At 39.4% G+C, this 13,545-nt stretch overlaps 1 protein-coding gene across 2 annotated transcripts in view; it reads left to right on the forward strand.

The window, feature by feature from the left end:
* LOC128734840 (cytosolic purine 5'-nucleotidase) overlaps positions 1-13,545 on the forward strand; it is an 83,464-nt gene that overhangs the window by 52,152 nt on the left and 17,767 nt on the right. The gene's annotated exons all lie outside the window — the stretch shown is intronic.

Here is a 13,545-nt window from a genome sequence, read left to right on the forward strand (position 1 = left end):
ATGATGCACGCAAAACATGCATGCCTTACACTAATACGGGTGGGTCGGAACAAGCGGCACCTATATAAGTTTGTAGTACTAAACCTAAACTTCAAGATGAAGCACTACTTTCATATTTCTACTTGCCCGATTCTACCCTAGAGATTCGTGAAGTTAAGTAAAAATTAAGCTTAACTATGCGATAATTATATAAGTGAAAGTTCTAGAGTCTTGCAGTTTTTTGCAAAAAATATGTGTTTTGAGTAATTCGATAATTACCTAGAACGACGTATTTTTAGAAAATGCAACCAACGAAATTAGATTAAGAAAAACTAATTTTTATAGGAACTTCCAAATAAAATGCTCCATAATTCTGAATCCGATGGAAATACAAATTTCATTTCTTCATCAAAGTTGCTTGTTTTTATATTTTCTACAACTTTACCGAAGAAATCATGTCTCTGTCTTCTAAAACAAAAAAGTTAGTTGTTTTTTGGATTTATCATAGTAAGCTGTGCGTGACTTGAAACTTTCAAATTTTTCAAATTTTGAAACTTTCGAATCACCAGTGGCATTCATACAAACAAATGTCCAAGAGAAACTATATTACTAAAATGAAAGTAAAATACGTTAGGAAAATAGTTCTGCTTTGTGCCCTTCTGGACCCATAGTGTCACCGCGTCTTGTCATCGGGAACTCGATGGTGTCCCCGAGGTGCGCACGAAACGCTTCACAAGCTCCAATGTAACTCGGATTAGATGCGTCAGTTTGTCCGGAAAACCGTGTTCATACGCTATCCGCCATAGCTGGTATCAGTCAACTGTATCGTATGCTGCTTTGAAGTCAATAAAGCAAAGCGCTAATCCCATCAGGAGTATTTTCTCCCTATGTTATTGAGTCACGTTAGAATTCTATACAACCTTGCTGGAGACTACCCAGGAACTTATTATTATTATTATATCAGAAATTTTCACTTCTCAGCATAGCAGTAACAGTAACGCTGGAAACTTTCACCTACCCCGGGCTATCTGTTTTGCCAAAGGGGTTAGGCTCTGAGGTCTCATTCATCAGTTATTTTTTTTTGTGTTTGAATGTTTGCTTCGGTTGGATCAGTTATGGTGGTTCAGGAACCTCCGTACAATGTTGCAGGTACCAAGAACCACCGCTTTCTGGATTACTTGTAATTCGGCGCGCAGCTCCAACTCTTCTAAGGAGCGCAGTAAAGTACAGGGAACTAGTCCAATAGCAAAGATTACTACTGGAACTATACGTACTTCCTCAAGGTGCCACATTTGCCATAACTCCTCGACTAAATCGTGGTATTTCGTGATTTTGGTCGAGAAAGTTGACTGCTCGATGAGGGTGACCCGCTTCATCCTTTTGTTGTAGACCACAATGTCAGGGCTATTGGCATGTATGAGGACATCCGTCATTATCTCGCGATCCACAGTTACAGTCATAGGTAGGCTGTTTCTGCTAATGCTTTGCAACCGGCAATAACGTGCTCAATCGACTCCCGCATCTTCTATGTTTTCGTGCAATATGTACCTGCACTAGTTCTTCGTTGCAATACCCCGTCCTGGATGGCTACCATGAATCCTTCTGTCTCCGAATCCTACCATGAATCCTTCTGATAACCTCGCACCAACCACGTATTTGATGCTGCTTTGTCTATGTGTGATTGTTCTAACTGAAGGGGGTGCGTCCCATGCAGCTGTTTTTGCTTCCACGTTGCGATCTTTTCTTCGTCGCTTTTAGAAACACAGTTCAGCTGATAGTCCCGCTGCGCCAGATACAGAGCGCTGAACCCGTGGTCTGCCTCACAGCTTAAGGTCATCTGCATATACAATTTTACATCCTGGAGAAAGTACTGAACTGAACATACATCGTTAAAGTACCATGAGAAAAGGAGCGGTCCAAGGTTGCTTCCTCGAGGGACGCCAGATGTGCTTTGAAAACGTTGAGACTCATTATGGCCAAGCTTCACAGAAAGAGTCGAGCTAGTGAACAAACGGCTCCGATGCACCTAAGCGCTGTACTTTAGCGAGAAGTACAGAATGGTCAACGCGACCAAAAGCTGCTTTGATGTCGGTATACACTGTGTCAATCCATGTTGATCTGTACAGATATATTGCGCGACACCACGCTGTAAATAATTACCGATAAGGATCTCAAATACTTCAAATAATTCATAACTTTAGTCCTGGTTCAAACGAATGCGGTTTTCGGTAAAATTTCCGAATAAATTTGAAACAATACAGGGTGAGTGAGTAGTAATAACTGTCAGTAAAGTGAATGGTCACAAAAATAAGACGCTCGCATAAATTTAAATTGTAAGTGTATTTCGTGTAAAATATATCCATAACATTCGGCTTAAATTATTCCAATTCAAATCTTTCTCCCTTTGTTTTAATTACCAGTCGCAATCGTTGTTAAAAAGCTTTACAGCTGACACACACAATATCCTGAGGTATTTCTTCCCAAATCTTTTCCAAACGTTGCATGAAAGTATCCACAGTCAATGCTTTGGTGCTCCCCATGCATAGAAGTTGAGAGGATTCAAATCAGGCGAAAAGACAAGCCACTTTTTCGAAGAAATGAAATCCGGATGATTGTCCTTACACCAAACCTGTGTAGCTTTCGCCTGGTGAGACGGTGCAGAATCTGGTTGGAAGCAGTATGGTGCATTCTTGTAGCGTCATCTTTCAACTCTTGCAACCTTCTGATTTCCAGTCAAACCGTTCACCCTTCGTTTTTTTATGGAATCAATCGAAGATCATCTTCCAATATATTCTTCATGGTTGGCTGCGAAATTCCCAGTTTCTTGACCATCTTACATTCAGACTGATCTGGTTACCGTCGAATTCGTTCGTTTACCCGTTTGATGGCTTCCCCTATCCTTACTGTGCCTTTACGGCCGGGTTTGGGTAGTATTTTCCAAGAACTGGTTATTACTTGATGGTACGAAAGATAAATCTTTTGTTTATTCCGAGTAGCTTCAGCCTCTTTAAAATATCACACGATCGAAAAAGTTTTCAAAAACAGACTTGTCACTAGTTTCCATTTGCGTCCCTGCTTACAACGACACTTAAACCAATGAAAATTCAACATAAACTTGCAAGCTGTGTTGATATATGTGCATTCAACGAGCTAGTACCGAGTGGCGGAAACACAAATGGCCGAATCACGAATGGCCGAAATCCAAATGGCCGAATTTCAACAACAGTCACAGAAGGCCGAAACGCGAAAGGCCGAATCACGAATGGCCGAATCACGAAAGGCCGAATTTTTTCGGAATGCCTAAATAACTATTCAATAAAAAATTTTAATTGGCAAGCTGTTAACAAATAACTTTAATCAAACAAAAACGCAATAAGCAACACAACTATTTACTATAGAGTATAGACGATTGAAAGTTCTCTCTTCCCCTAAGCATAAATGATTTACGATCATTATATAATGCAAGACGTATTTACCGTGTCAGTAGCAAATGTTTCCTAGATGATTCAGGACGAGACGGCCGCAGGCAGCGAGTGTTCGCCGGTGATTCGCCGTCGGAAGCGCCGGCCACTGCGGGGGGGGGGCAGCCCCCCCCTGCAGAAACCACTTCTATTCAGGTGATCCCTTAGTTAAGTCCGAACGAGCAGAAGCGAGTAAGGACAGCATGTACCCAATGTTTGTGCAAGTAGAAGGCCGTGAATATTTTCGGCCAAATATGACATTCGACCATTCGTGTTTCGGCCTTTTGTGATTCGGCTATTAGAGTTGTTATTTCGGCCATTTGTGTTTCGGCCATTCGTAGGTAATCCGTATTCAACACTCTAAACGAAAAATATGCAGACATCTGCAGCTAACCTATTTTTAATTAAACACGTCCTAAAACACTGCCAGTTATTACTACTCACCCTGTAAATAATGAAATTCAAGTTCTTTTGAAAAATGAGCATTGGCAAATGACATGAATCAGAGAAGGTCATTCAGGAACGATTTACGAATTCGCATGGAACGCCTCTGCAAGCTGTCACCAAAAACTCATTGTCAGACACCACGCAATTAAACCCGAGCTGGTTCATGTTTCCTTTTTCGTCACTGATATTCCTACGTAGATATGTATGACTTAGAAATAAAACTCTTAGTCAAATTGTCACGTCTTTTGTGTTTAGTGTGTTTATTTGTGTACTTAAAACTTTCCTATTTCGTTTTTGGTCTAGGAACAATTGTGGGCTTCATAAATTTAGCCAAAATATTGTCCTATTTAGCCTTAACTGTCAAATTAATTCCCAATCAAGCCTAGTAAACCGTTCTTTGTCCTCATTCTCTCCCTTCATTATCCACTAAATTTACTACCGTATAATTTCTACACATAGTTTTCCCTACCGACAAATGTCTCTCATCGCAGACAAATTCCGCACCTCTCCTGTTGGCGAGAACAGCAGCAGTTGCTACTCATGATTTAATTTTTTTCGTCATTTTTTGCACACCTCCGTACGTAGGTAGGTACCCACCAGCTCAGCTGTAGGAATAATGACTCGTCGCTTCTCAGCTGAGCGCGCGTCCAAACACACTAGTCCCAGCTAACGAGAGTCGCGTCGCATCGCATCGCGTCTGCCTTTTCACTATTACATCAATGAGTCTCATGTTTCTTCTTTTGGAATCTTCTATAGCCGGTCGGTCGAACACGAAAAAACCTCCAACCAGTCCCCAACGGGCCATGACCGAGAGTGAAAGCCGTCACTAGTCGCTAGTGACATCGAACTGAAAAAAAACTCCAATCAACTAATTTTGTACGGCAGCAGCAGACGAGACCTACCTTGCCACTTGTCAAGCTGCTGATAAGAAAGAAATGCAGTGCCTCTCCGGAAGATAACGAGTTAACAAAGTGCGATTTCATTTTCGGGTTGCAGTTGTATTTTGTAGGACTTCTTGACAACAAAAGAACAATTAGCGTACAGCTAGGGTACCGTGTCGAAACTGGAACACTTGCAGGAATCTGTCCCGAGCTATATTCGGCAAATTGAGTCAAGTGCCGACGACCGGTGCGTGGTGAGGAGTTCAAGTTCAAGTTCAGCCGGAACAACATGTGATTTCCTCGCAGGAGTTGATTTCTTTCGGAAGAGTTCTTCTCATAGATCAAACGAAAATTTCGACTTCACGGTGAAGCGAGCTAAGCGTGAGATTTCAATGGAATGGTTACAGTGATTACATAATTCAGTTGATTTCGAATAACCGCTTCAGCGGAAGGGGGAAAGTTCAACATTAAAGTTCAAGTACGAACGAACGGTATCGATTTTTCGGTGAAAGGTTAGCAGGATGCCGAAAATGTTGGTGTGCTATTGGTGAAATGTAACGGAACGGGGAAAAAGGCTGTTCTAATAGTTTCCCGATAATACAAGCAGGCATCTGTGTGAAATGGATTCGTGGAAACTGGTGCTGGTTTTATGCTATGATCATATATATTCAGCTGGAGTAGCTGCATGCGTAGGTGCTTCCTGCAAAGCGTTGTATTTAGAGCCTATTTTTTATTTTTTTTGTTTGATTTTCTAATTACTGTAGATTTACACTTTAGATTAATTGCATTTTGCGGAGATATTCGATCGCAAAAGCAATATTTAATTGTAAACACAATTTATTAATATCAAATGGATACTATTCGAAAAACTTTAAAAGCTTTAATGTATGATCTAACCTTATGTCATCTCTAGATGTGATAAAAATAATCGTTATTCAGAATTAAAAACCTCTCAGTTAAAGGCAATGTCTTGATGTTGTGTACCTTCCTCTTTCGAAACGTTTTTGTGTTTCCTTATCATACTAAACAACTGTCTAGCTGTTAGTTCAATGACCGAACTGAGGTGAGCAAATTTGTTTTGAGTATGGTTCGTACGAGTGTCCCTTTCCAACCGACAAAAATAACTTCAAAAAGTGCACAACGGAAAACGAAGAAGAACAATCAAATAGCAAGGTATTTTAAAAAACTAGTCGTACAGATTTGGACCGAAAGGTTCCAGTCTTTCATAGAATTTTGTACGCGTGTATAATTATATAATGGATATAATTGACTTATAAACGTTGTTAACAACTGTTAACAATGTTAAAAAATTCATAGTCTTCATTTTTGCAAAATATTTAAAGGGAAATGAGTTGGGGCGAACCAACCAACGGTTGAAAGCCCCATCAAATAGTAAATAAATAAAAATAAAAGGGAAATTTTCCTATTTTTATAAACACCACTTAATTCAAAAATGTCATCGTTAAATCAAGCATCGTAGAACAAAATGTACGAAAATGCAACCAAATTTTCGTACATATTGCAATCAAGCGATGCAGGAATATTTCTAGAAAAATTTATTCATGAAATTTTTCTCAATGGTGGAAAACAAGAACCGGACAAACTAGGTGGAAAATCATGCAAAACTTTCAAAATATTTTTTTTTCTTTTTTTTCAATACCTAAATTTTTAGTGATTTAATAAAATTTCACGATATCGCTTTTTGAGGGATTATCTATAAATGGCCGAAACACAAATGTTCGAAATAACAAATGGCATAGTAGATTTAACGGCCGAAACACGGATGGCATATTCGGTCGAATATATTCACGGCCTTCAGCTTGCGCAAATGTTGGGGGTATGCTGTCCTTACTCGCTGGCGCTCGTTCGGACTCAACTAAGGGATAATCCCTACTAGTCAGTAGTAAACTTAGGAAAATGCTTCCGCGCAGTGACCGGTGCTTTCGATGGTGGTTCACCCCATGGTTTTGTTCGATTAAAATTTCCTGTTAGCGGCTTTCCAAAGCATGTTTTTTATTGAATAGCTAATTATAGGCATTTCGAAAAAAATCATCTTTTAATACTGAACCTCTCGAGACTCAGCCAAAGCTTTCGTGATTCGGTGGAATAGGGATTCGGTCTTCCGTGATACAGCCAACTATAATTTCGACCTTCTGTGTCACTTGCTGAAACTCGACCATTTGGATTTCGGTTATTTGTTATTCGACCATTTGTGTGCCATTCGGTAACCAGCTGCTGACCACAGTGCACAGTGGTCCAAAAGGGTGAAAAGTGGAACTTTTTTCCTAGTATCTCTTGCTTTCATCTTTTCATATATGATCTTCAGTGCTTTTGTTCGTAAGAATATCCCCCTTAATCTAAAAGTGTCAAAAGTTAGTCATGGCTTACTATGATAAAAATTTAAAAAAAAATAACTTCTTTGCGTTAGAAAATATAGACATAGTTTCTTCGGCAAAGTTGTATATAATGTAAAAACAAGCAACTTTGCTGAAGATATAAAATTTCTATCTATAGAATGCTGAACTATAGAGCATATTCTTTGAAATTTCTTTAAAAATTAGTTTTTCATACTTAGCTTTTGTTTCACAGCATTTCACAAGAATACATTGTTCTAAACAATTATTGAAGTACTCAAAACACACGTTTTTGCAGAAGACCGCAAATCGATTGGTCCTTTACGTGCTAAGTTGTCGAATATTCAAGCTTTAAATTTCCATAGCTTCACGAGCCTATGGGGTAAAATGGGGCAAGTGGCTTTATGAAATCATTGTTTCCTATTAAAGCTTAGGTCGAATACTACAAAATTGTATAGGTGCCGCTTGTGCCCGATCACTCAAATGAGAGTACGGCAAGCATACGTTTCATGTGTTTCGCGTTCGCTAAAGGCTCGATACACGTCCACTTTTTTGTGTTAGTAGATAGACACATGGTTTCTTCGGTAAAGTTGTAGAAAATATAAAGGCAAACAACTTTGCTAAAGAAATGGCATTTCCATCTCTATCGAGTGCAAAGCTATGGAACATTTTCGTTGGAAATTCATTAAAAATAAGTTTTTCATATTTAGCTTATGTTGGTTGCATTTAACAAAAATCTGTTGTTCTAGGCGATTATTGAAGGACTCAAAACACATGTTTTTGCAGAAAGCTGCAAATCTCTAGGACGTTTCCTTGCAAAGTTATCGCTTATTAAGTTTTACTTTTCCTTAACTTCACGAACCAAAAGTGATAACTTTGTAAGGAAAGGTCCAAGAGATTTGCGGTCTTCTGCAAAAACGTGTGTTTTGAATGCTTCGATAATTGCCTAGAACAATGTAAGGTTTATTTCTAATTCCCCTCATAGTAATAAAGCCATTCTAATTTTCATCATTTGTTGGATGGATTTAATGAATACTCCAAAAGTCCTTGCGCTGATTTGACTAAAACACACTTACCTTCCAATCCGTGGACTTTGAAGTCACTGAAAAGCAATAATTAAAGCATATTATTGAAATTACGCAACTGACTTTATTTCTTAAATTCGTCGTACCGTTTTAAAATCCGTCCATCAAAATTTTTCCATATCTGAACTAAAAATCACAACAATGTTTACGAAGCTAACGCGCATGAATTTGTGTAGGACGACATGACACATGTTATTCTGCAAAATTTCTGCAGTTCAGGCAAGTTTTCCTGGCTGTAGAATAACGACAATTCCTTGCGTAAGTTATTTTCATTTATGAATGACGGAAATTAAAACGATTAGTCGACATTTTCTTCTTCGTCGCACAAAAAACTTAGGAAATTTGGCTGGTAGGATTTCTTTAATAAGAAAAAAACATTTAAAAAGCAGCTCACTTTGATTGATCGCGTATGATAGACAACAAACTAAAATATTAGGGAATAACTAGTTTTGCATTGTGTGGCATAAAAATGCTGATATTTTTAATAATTTGTGTTGGATAGGACGGGAATAGGCAATTACGACGAAGCAGCAACATACCCTATCCTTGTAAAATGCAACTAACAAAAACTAAGTATGAAAAACTAATTTTTAAAGAAGTTTCGAAGAATATGTTCTATAGTTCAGCGCAGAGTGTCGCCTTCGTGGAACTGGAAGAAGGACAGGAGGGGCTTTTGGACGCATTCTTCTTTATATATTTAACCGTTGATGTACGGCTTGCTGAATTTACCGCACCCACGGGATCGCCTGCCACCCAAGTACTTTTTGGCAAATTTGTCGACCTTCTGCTTCCGGACTTTCTCCGGAATAACCAGGCGGGACTTGCCGAGAAAAACTCCAAGCCGGAGATCTGCTTGACGTTCGCTTTATTCCAACAACGAGACGCGTCCATTACGATGTATTTTGACTGCACTCGCAGTACAGCTTTCTGGCGCGGGTGTTGGCCACCATATTCTGGTTATCGGTGCCGTTAGGCGCCTTAAAGACATGAATCCCGGCCCGCTCCGCCATCTGCTAGACAACCCAGACATCTTGGCCACGGCCCGAATCGAAAGTTTCGGATTGTGCTTAGAGTAATCCCTCACCTGCCTTGCCTTCACATCACAGTGTCTTCGGTCGTCTTCGCTTTTCTTTCACTGTTAGGTCACCGCTGGGTTGTCCTTGAACGATTTTACCACACGGGACACGGTTGAATGGTCGATTTCCAACTGTTTCGTGATCTACCCGTGGGACTGGTCTGGATTTTGCACGACCGCACCCATAATTTTTTGTCTAAGCACGTCTTGCTCTTGGAAACCATCTCGATAACCACTTGACAGATTGTTATACACAGAAGAAAGTGTTGAGCGCTCTCTGAAGTCATCGAAATTTGTTGATAAAAGGAATAAAGAGAGCGAAAGATGAGGTTGAAGGATATATTAACTGCCTTTGGTGTAAATGTAAATTCAGTCTCTGCCCAGATCCAAGCTTCAATTCCACGAGTTAAGTTTGAATCTTAAATTCAAATTTCAAGTGCAAATTTCAAAACCTAAATAACAAGTTTAAACTTCGCAACTCCTCCTTGAAATTCAGTTCAGGTGCAATTCGAAGCACAACTCTAAGTCAGAGTCCAAATTTCAGATCTAAATTCTAAGTCAAAAGTGCTAATTTCAAATCCAAAGTCTGGTTTGAGTCCAAATTCTAGGCCATGTCACAATTCTATTCCAAATCCAAGCACACGTCCAAGTTCAAATCCAAATCCAAGCCCAACTGCAAATAACAATTTATTTCTTAGTTCAAGTCTGAGTACAAATTCGAATTTAATACCGAGTTAATCTGAGTCCAAGTGATGTAACAAGTCTAAGTATGAGTCTTCTAAGTGATGCTAAACACCAATCTGTTTAAAGTACAAGTTCAATTACATATTAGACCTTAAATGCGAACCTACAGATAAGTCCTTTCCAAATCAGTTTTCAAGTTTAAATCCAAATTCAAAGTTCTAGTCCTAGTCCAGACCCATATCAAACTCTGAGTCCAAGTCTAAATCCAATACAGGGTATTAGGTAGCTTAGTGCGAATAATTCAGGGGGTTATAGACGACCACATTTGACGAAAAAATCCTTTTACGCATATGGTCAAATCTCAATTGTTCCAAGGTTATTAAACATTTTTAGTTTTAGGTTCTGTTTGCTTTAAATTTGCGCTGATACAAAAACTATCCTAGCTAGTTCAATTATGTTACTTTCATTCAAAAACTGACAGAATTTTGTACTGAAAATTGGTCGCAAACCTCCTACTTCATGAAATTTATTAACTTTTTAAAAGCAAAAAGCTTTGAAATAAGTGTTTCTCAAGGCGTTTTTATCAAATTTCTCCCAAAAAGGTGTGATAAAGCTACATGCTTTTATTTACCAATTGGAAACTGTGGTAGCATTCTACAATTCGTTCTTCGACGTGAAAAGCCTATCTCTTTAAATTTCGTTAAATTTAATTTCAAACGTATTGTGTTGGGTGTTGAACTAGTATCTGAAAACTGCACGAATTCATACATCACGTAGAGCACACTAGATCACCGCGTGCGACGAACACAATCTGACACGTATGAAAAGCAACAACAGCAATAACAATGTTTTTAGTAAATTTCGGATTCCCCTCCACTTTTGCTTGAATAATCCTGCAAAACTCAAGCAGCCCTTGAAGCTGTAATGTGTAAAGGATGCATTTTTACTCGGTTCAGCACTCTCCACACTTCCAGAGTGACATGGGGCTGTGCCGCAAGTTCCCTTGTGCTTGTCTAGAGATCATTTTCCACGCTTCACAGAATTTTATAGCCAATCGCTGACGCCACTTGCTGATGATGCTACCCCCTCGAAGCCTCGTTGCAAACAACGTTCCTTCTCGGAAGCGACGTTGCATTGTCGTATAGACGTCCCTGAATTGTCGTATAGACGTCCCTGAATCATTGTGTAACAAAACGAATATTTCTGGATTTGTGTTCACTTACTTGCATTAGGTAGCCGACGATCAGACGATCTACAACCATACTCATGTAGCAATAATTATCGAGGCCATAACAAAGATGAATGTCCGCGAGTTCATCCGGGGAATACATTTTAATACTGCAATCGTTTTCAGAAACATCCCAGAGAGACCCGATAAGCATGTTTCGTTATTGTTTTCCATATGCGTCAGACTGTTTCCACCGCACGCGGTGATCTAGTATGCTATACGTGATGTATGAATACGTGTAGTTTTCAGATACTAATTCAACACCCGAAACCTTAAGCTTAAAATGAGATTGCAACGAAACTAAAAGAGATTGACGTTCAAATCTGTACCTATAAAAATGGATTTCTATCTGTCTGTCTGTCCGTCCGTATGTTCCTTATCGAATCGAAAACTACTGAACCGATCGCCGTGAAAATTTGCATGTAGAGGTTTTTGGGGCCAGGGAAGGTTCTAATGATGATTAGAGATTTCTCCCCCCACTAAGAGGGGGGGGGGCTCTCATACAAATCTATATCTATGAAAATGGATTTCTGTCTGTCTGCCTGTATGTTCCTTATAGAATCGAAAACTACTGAAGCGATCAGTGTGAAAATTTGCAAAAAATTGCCGGGAAAGGTTCTTATGATGGCTAGAGACTTCTACCCCCACTAAGAGGGGGGGCTGCCATTCAAATGAAACACAAATTTCTGTCTGTCTGTCCGTACTTCCTTATAGATTCGAAAACTACTGAACCGATCAGCGTGAAAATTTGCATGTAGTGATTTTTGCGGCCGGAGAAGGTTCTTATGATGGTTAGAGACCTATCCCCCCACTAAGAGGGGGGGGGGCTCCCATTCAAATAAAATTCAAATTTCCTCATAACTCGAGAACTAATCAAGCAAATGGAGCCAAATTCGGTATGTGGAGGTTTTTGGAGGCAAGAATTTTTTCTACGATGAATTAGGACCCCTCCCCACTTTAGGAGGGGGGGCTCCTATGCAAATGAAATTCAAATTTTCTCATAACTCGAGAATTAATCAATCAAATGGAACCAAATTTCGCATGTGGGTGTTTTTGGAGGCAAGAATTTTTTCTATGATGATTTAGGACCCCTCCAGTTTTTAGGAGGGGGGCTCCCATACAAATGAAATACAAATTTCCACATAACTCTAGAACTAATCAAGCAAATAGAACCAAATTCGGCATGTGGGTGTTTGGGAGGCAAATTTTTTTTTCTATGGTGCATTGAGACCCCTGCCCTCTTTAGAAGGGGGATTATGACCACTCCCCCCTATAAGAGGGGACGCTCCCATACAAATGAAATATGTACAAATTTTCTCGTAACTAGAGAACTAATCAACCAAATGGTAGCAAATTTGGCATGTGGGGGGTTTTGGAGGCAGGATTTTTTTTATGATGGTTTTAGGGTAGGGGGATAAGGACCCTGTGGTAGGGGGATAAGGACTCTCATACAAATAAAACAGAAATTTTTGCGTAACTTAAAAACTAATCGAACTCGAGAAATTTTAGACTCTTCCATAATAACAAGACCACCAAAAACTATCAATAGTAACACTAGCCGATGCAGGACGATGCTGCAGGCCGCGAGTGTTGCCGATGCAAATGATGATGATCAATAAGCTTTAGTTCCTGTTTTGAGATCATCTTGTATGGATGTAGATAGTGACCCAAACTCAAAATACGCCAGGTCAGGTTGATATTGTGGAAAGTACCATCCCAATTATTATTGTTTTCTTCAACACTGATCGATGCGACGACCATTTCTTGTCTACAGCATGCATCGTAATTATTCGACGAATAGTGAGGTGACGTATTTTGCATGAAATGCTCTTTCAGTAGCGACTAGATTTCTTGAATTTTGATAGAATGTTTGAACAGTTGCCAAACGTTAAGTTAGTGTGAAAATATTCATGATGAAATGGCAAACCTCGCGGAAGACAAATCCACTTAGATGGCAAAGATTTAACAACTAACATAACCACTATAAGCTGTCAAAATTGTATGACTCCTATCGGTAATTCGTCTAGTTTATAATTGATTCTATCACATTTCGTGACTTTCAATTATCAGATTAATGAAAATGATAGTAGAAAGCCCTTAGCATGAGCCAAAACCGATTACGAACCAAATACAATTCACTGATAGCACACGATTCGAACAAAGCTTTTGCGCCTTACCATATTCACCGTGAAGTCGAAAATCTAATCATTTCAATCAAATCGCAGTGGTGATAATACCGAATCAATCAAGACCGAAAGCTGAAAACAGTGAAAAACAAACAAGACACGCCAAGGATGGCCAACGAAACAACCCACCTCAACGGACAGGCGACTGATGAGCAGTTCGTCAAT

The sequence above is a fragment of the Sabethes cyaneus genome, chromosome 1 (genome assembly GCF_943734655.1).
Source record: "Sabethes cyaneus chromosome 1, idSabCyanKW18_F2, whole genome shotgun sequence".
In the NCBI taxonomy this organism is placed as follows: domain Eukaryota; kingdom Metazoa; phylum Arthropoda; class Insecta; order Diptera; family Culicidae; genus Sabethes; species Sabethes cyaneus.